Raw genomic sequence first — 7,098 nt, forward strand, 5'->3', positions numbered from 1 at the left:
TACAAAGTGAGCTCAAGGTCAGCCTGAACTGCATAGCAAGACTCTCAAAAAGACAAAAGAAACAAAACCAAAACAAAACAAACAGGGGCTTGGGGGTTTAGCTCTGTGGCACAGTGCCTGCCCAGCAAGCACGAGGTCATGAGTTCAAATCCCCCTATCCACCCGCCCCCACAAAAAAGAACAGTGTGAACCAGGTATGGAGGCCCAAGCCTGTTACTATAGCTAATCTCTACTACCTGGGAGAGTAAGGTGCAAGCATCCGAGGTTCAAGGTCAGCACAAATAACCCAGGAAGCTCCTGTCTCAAAAAATTCAACAGGCTGAAGATATAGCTCAGAAATAAAGTGCTTGCCTAACATATGTTCAACATCTAGCACTGAAAAAAAGAAAAACAAACCTGGAAGTGTTGTTAAATACTAGTAAAACCAGACATGGGGGTATACCCCTATAATCCCAACATTTGGAGGGTCACCCTACCCTGAGTTTGTGACAGTGAGTTCACAGCCAGCCTGGGCTACAGGGCAGCTCGAACCTAGCCTGAGCTACAGAGCTTCTGCCTCAAACAAAACAGAACAAAACAAAACCCAACACAACCCAGAAGTCATGACTGAATTTCTGAATGCACAACTTCTGCATGGTTCTGGGGATGAAACCCAGGGAGCCCCGTGTCATTCCTTTTTAAATTTTGAGATAGGGTTTTGCTACAAACTTTTTCCTTAACCAAGTACTTTTCTTCAAGGCAACTGCTGGAGCTCTAAAGCCCTCACTGTATCTCTATCAAGGGCTATTTCAGAGCAACGTTAAGACTTCATAAATGGCCAGGCGTGGTGGCACAGGCCTGTAATCCCAGCACTGGGGAGGCCGAGGCAGGAGGATCACTGTGAGTTCAAGGCCAGCTTGGGCTCTGTAAGTGAGTTCAAGCCCAGCCTACACTGCACAGGGAGACCCTGTCTCCAAAAAACAAAATAAAATAAAATTAAAATGCCAAACAATTCAATACGCATGTGTAATTACACACAAACATACTCAAAATCTCTGGAAAAAAATGCAAGTCTAGTGGCCAGCTAGTTAAATTGGGGTTTATTAACATAGACTCCAATGTGGTTATTTAAAATTATGTCTCCAAAGAACTTCTAGTAGAGCAGAACACTGTATGATACACAAGAGACGTTTTATCTGAGTAGTACAATGCAGTGATTCTGTATTTTTTCAGTATGTTTTCATTCAAAATCTTCTAAATGAAAAAAATCTAAACGAAGTTTTTAATAATTACAATTAGCAAAGAATAAACAAGGCTTGGGTAAGAATAATCATTTCAAGCCAGACATAGTAAAACATGCCTGTGATTCCATCAAGCCGGAGACTCAGGGAAACCGGTCTTCAAATAAAACTAAAAAAAGCAAAAAACAAAAAAGTGTGTGTGCGCGCACATGCATATCTCACGATGCAGGAGCCACACGGAACTGTAACGCAATCCCTCTAGAAAAAAGGAATTTTTAAAAGGGGTATAGATTATAACTCAATGCAAAGGCCCTGAGTTGGTTCGTTCTCTCTCTCTCTCTCTCTCTCTCTCTCTCTCACACACACACACACACACACACACACACACACACACAGCTATAGAGGGAACAGAGAGACTGACTGAGTGAAGAGACAGAGAAAACTGGAAGTTCAGGAATAAATTGATTTTTTTCCAGGAAAAAGCCCCTCAACATTATAATATTAAAGATACACAGAACTGAGCATAGTGCTTGCACACCTATAATCCCAGCACTTGGGAGGCTGAGGCAGGAGGATCGTTTCGAGTTTGAGACCAGCCTGGGCTACAAAGTGAGCTCAAGGCCAGCCTGAATTGCATAGTGAGACCCTGTTTCAAAAACAAAACAAAACAAAAGATATACAAACACCCAACTACTCAGAGAGTCCTAGGCAGGAGAATCACAAATCTGAGGCCAGGCTGGGCAAACTTAATGATACCCCATCTCAAAATAAAAAATAAAAAGGGCAGGAGATGAGGCTCAGTGGTACAGTACAGGACCCTGTGCTTAAACCTCAGTACCAGAAACCAAAAATCAAAGCAAAAAACCAAGTGCATCTTCTCACTGCTAGAAACAGTGAGTGAACAAGTAAAAGCCAAGGTTTCTCATAAACCCACCTCTTCTCGCTCCATCGATCACTCATTTGTTGAAAAAGCATTTCTAGAGCAAACAATATGCCCAGGACACGAATATGACTCAAACAGTTCCTAATTCAGGTGAGGAAGCTACAATCAGAAGTGAGGAGACAATCACATAGGTTACGAGTGTCTGGGCATCTGGAAAACTACGTGTATGTATACATACATAGAGAGGCAGGACAAATGAAGTGCTAATACTTTTGTGATTCATTTTTTTAAACAAAATTGCATCATCTACTAAGTAGTCATTGACCTTGAGAGATTGGGAAGCTGTCATCAATGATACTCTGAATTAAGCAACCAAAGGTTAAGACAGCGTGGGCATTTGTGGAGAGAGAGAAGTCATAAAGGTCAGCTCCAGATAGGGGAACGCAGCAACTACACTGCCAACTTTACTTCTCCTGAGACACACACAATAGCAAATTCCACTTGCAAAACATTTACAGAAGCTCGACTATGTGTATTAGAGTCTCTGGAAGTGATCTACCTTCCCTCAGAACACAAACTATCCCAACTTTTTAGGAATCTACCAAAAATTGCCAACTTTATTCAAAAGCCATTTGAGTAGAGAAATTTTTTTAAAAAGAATTATCTGCTCAAAATATACAGAGAAGCAAAGGGGTAAGCTCATAAAATTTCTTACTCTAGAAACTTTTACTTCATTGCTGGCTTTAACAGAAAAGTCACCACGCCTGTAATCCCAGCACCTGGAAGGCTGAGGCAAGAGGACTGCCGCAAGTTCAAGGCCAGTGTGGGCTACATTGTGAGTTCAGGGGCAGCCCAACTATACTGTTTCAAAAAACCAAACCAAACCAAACCAATCACCAGAAAATGATACCCAAAACAGCCTAAAGATTAGTAACACATTCCATTTAGACTCTCTGCCATTAGAAGATCATGAAGTATTTTTAATAATTCTTAATCTCTCTCTTGCACTATAATACTTTTCTCACACCCATTTCACAACTCTGATGGTGTTAAGATTTTTCTTAGGAAAAAATCTTTGTTATACATTTGCTCTCACAGATTTAGGGCATAGGTACTGTGAAAAACAGCAAAATCAGCATAAAAGGTGACTATCAAAATTCAATGATTAACCTACCCAAAAACTGTAATTTAAAATTTGTAATACTTAGCTGAACATATTTTAACAATTTATTTAGAAATGAAACTCTTGGTCAAAGTTCTGGATGCAATCTTTCAACACACTTCACTAGAACCCCTGGAGACCCCTCTTTTTTGAGATATGAAATGCACTGTAACAAGCTCATTCTCTACAATTCTGTGGTTAAATATATAATGTATTTGAGCTCAGTGTTAAGATGTATCTCATAAAATAAAGAAAGAAAACATATGTTATCCATATTTGCTTTCTCCATTTTTAAATGTGAAAGTAATTTTATGGTGGCGCAGGTCTGTAATCCCAGCATTCAGGAGGCTGAGCAGGTGGATGGTTGTGAGTTTGAGACCAGCCTGGGCTACAAAGTGAGCTCAAGGCCAGCCTGAACTGCATTGAGACCCCATCTCAAAAAGACAAAAAAAAAAACCAATAAAAACTAAAATAAAATTAGCTTTGACTTACACTGTTTTAGTTTACAAAGAACAAAAATGAAAATAAACACCTATGAATATGTACACTACCACCAAATGCTGAGAGTGAAAGGTTGGTGCACGGACCTCAAGGAGAGCCGACACCAGGGGAGGAAAGGTACGGAGGTGTCCGCAGGCACAGAATACAAGGCACGCACACAGGGCAAAGCGCACGCTCGGCAAGGTGTCACAGTGCACGCCTGTCAGTTCAAGGCCAGTCTGAACTACACTTCAAGACCCTGTGAGCCTGTCTAAAAAAAAAAGTCAAATACGGAGCAGTCAACCTCAGGATTCCAAAGGGGAATATTTACAGTATGTGCTGCTTTTCACATTGCAGCAGCTGCCAGGCACGGTGGCACACACCTATAATCCCAGCACTCAAGAGGCTGAGGCAGGAGGATCAGGGACAGTTCAAGCCCAGCCTGGGCTACACAGTGAGATCCAGTCTCCACAAAAGAACAATTCCAGTACAGGTCACAAGGATAGGAGTTCTCTTTGTTGTTGCTTTTTTTTTTTTTTTTTTGGTTTGTTGTTGCTTTTATTACTATGCTCTCAATGTATAAAGACAGACTGAGCTAATTTTCTACAAAAATCAGAAATAAACACAGATTTAGATTTTGTACTAGAAATGTAGGTCCAGGAATATAGCTCAGTGGCACAAGTGCCTGCCTGGCAAGCATAAGGTCCTGAGTTCGATTCCCAGGACCAAAAAAAAAAAAAAAAGTTAAAAAATTTTTTAAAATTTAAAAAAAGAAATGTAGAAGGATATTCACTAGAAATGAATCTCAATTAATAGAAAAAGTTAATTCTCAGGTTTCACAATAGAAACTTTTAGAAGTTATATTTACTAATAAACATCTATTAGAAAAAATAAAAATTATATTTCAATTAAGAACATGCATTTCAATGACAATGCTATTTTACAATACTGCAGTAGGAACACATGGAAAGCCAGGCACAGTGGTGCACGGCTGTAATCTCAGCACTCTAGAGGGCTGAGGCAGGAGGATCATGAGTTCAAGGTCACACAGCCTGGGCAACTCAGCAAGTTGAAGGTAGCATGGAAAACAGAGAATGTATCTCAAAAACAAACAAACAACCCCCTAGAGAGCACACCAAAACTTTCCGAGGGCAGAAATCTTCTGCGGCCTTCCCAAAACGCAACAGTCTCTAGCCCGCCCAAGGTGTGCTCTCTGGCACACCGCCTACCGGTGTCCTGCCTCTACACTTTGTACTGACCTATGAGTCTCAGTGTCACCACTCCTAAAACAGAAGAAACTCAGACAGGTGTGGCGGTGCTCGCCTGCAATCCCAGCACTCGGAGGTGAGGGGAGGTGAGCAGGAGTATCGTTGAGAGTTTGAGACCAGCCTGGGCTACAAAGTGAGCTCAAGGCCAGCCTGAAATACACAGCGAGACCCTGTCTCAAAGACACAAAAAAATTTAAATAAATAAGTAAATAAAATAGAAGAAACTCAACATAGTATCAGCAGTGAATCTAAGTTTCCAATGTTAAGAGGGGATAAAAAGACATCATAATATGAAAATAATTACTGGCCACGCATGGTGGTGCTGACCTGTAATCCCAGCACTTGGGAGGCTGAGGCAGGAGGATTGGTGTGAGTTCAAGGCCAGCCTAAACTAGGAAGCAACACCCTGTCTCAGAAAACAAGTAACTATTATTAATGACCGCCAGGGATGTAGCTCAGTGGTATAGGGCCTGTCTGGCAAGTGTGAGGTCATGAGTTTGATTCCCAGTATCAAAATATAGATTATATAATTAATGAGCTTCTAAAAAAAATCTCTATCCATGGGGTCTGCCTGTCTTTATCAGTAGTACACAAAACAGTGCAAATGGGTGGGATTCAGGAAGTAAAATCACACATTTTGCAAAGCACAGAACTTCCAGAGGTTGGTCAACATTGGTCATCCTTTTCTTTTTTATGTGTTTGGTGTCACTTTTTAAAAATTCTTTTCCCCTTAGAAATACCTAATGGAAACCTTTATAAATGAATACATAAGCTTCAAAATATGAGGGTTAGGAGTGACTGACTTAAAAATTAGTCTAACAGTTTGAGGCAAGCCTGGACAGCAAAGCAAAACAACAGAAACACACATACACAACAGATGGGTCTTCTGCTCATATTTGATATTTTCCATAAAAAATTTTTAAAGCAAAAAACAATTCTTAAAACTATTCAATTAGAATCAAATGCACTGGATAAGTGAGGTTCTAGCAGTCACCTAGTCACAACTAATGAGGTGTTATGTTTTGTTTTGTTTTGCCTTGCCTTGTTTTGACAAGGTGTTTTTAAAGAACAATTGTGAGGTCCCTGGAAAATGGTTAGAAGACCTTCCCCTGAGTGTGTGTGTGGGGCGGGTAACAGTATGAAAAATCATACATGTGCAGGGAATAAACAGCATATGAAACCTCTATACTTTTCTACTCAATTTTGCTGGGAACTTAAAACTGCTCTAATAAACTCCTAGAACAACCACTTAATTCTTGTTTTGTTTGAGACAGGGTCTTGCTATGTAGTTCAGGCTGGCCTTGAACTCACTATGTAGCCCAGGCTGGCATCAAACTCCTGATCCTCCTGCCTCAGCCTCTCAGTGCTGGGATTATAGGTGTAGGTCACCATGCCTAGTACAACAAAGACAGACATTTTGGTTCCCATGTCATCTGTGATTACTTAATAACCGAGACAAATCTCTGATGAATGTGGTAATTTGCCAAGATTTCAGGATTCTTCTACAAATAAAAAGTACCTATATTTACGGTGTACAATACTCTAACTTTCACACACAAACATTAGATATTCATTACTTATTATTAGATAACTCATGCTAGTAGACAACAGAGGTTCAGTGGTTAACACCTCCTGCCTTCTCAACAGAAGACTCAGATTCCGACGCTCCTGAAGTCACTTACTACTTTCCAGAAGAGATGAGTGTATCTCACAGCTCGTATCTTGATGAAACTTGTTTCTTAGACACATTACATGGGCTCAACTGGAATAATCTATCTAGGAAGGCTACGTAATTTTTTTTTTTTTTCCCTTTTCAAGACAGGGTCTCTCTGTGCAGTTCAGGCTGGTCTTGAACTCACTTTGTAGCCCAGGCTGGCCTCAAACTCACAATGATCCTCCTGCCTGAGCCTCTCAAGTGCTGGGATTACAGGTGTGTGTGACCACACCCAGCTAAATAATAATAGCTAAACAATTGCACCATCACATACATTAGCCATAGCTTAGCAAAGTGAATAACCTCACAGTATCACAGTCATTTAATCGTGTTACATCACTGTAACAAGGGATCTACATTTGCTTCACATA

Source organism: Chinchilla lanigera, unplaced genomic scaffold (assembly GCF_000276665.1).
Source record: "Chinchilla lanigera isolate Chin_1 unplaced genomic scaffold, ChiLan1.0 scaffold00040, whole genome shotgun sequence".
Lineage (NCBI taxonomy): Eukaryota > Metazoa > Chordata > Mammalia > Rodentia > Chinchillidae > Chinchilla > Chinchilla lanigera.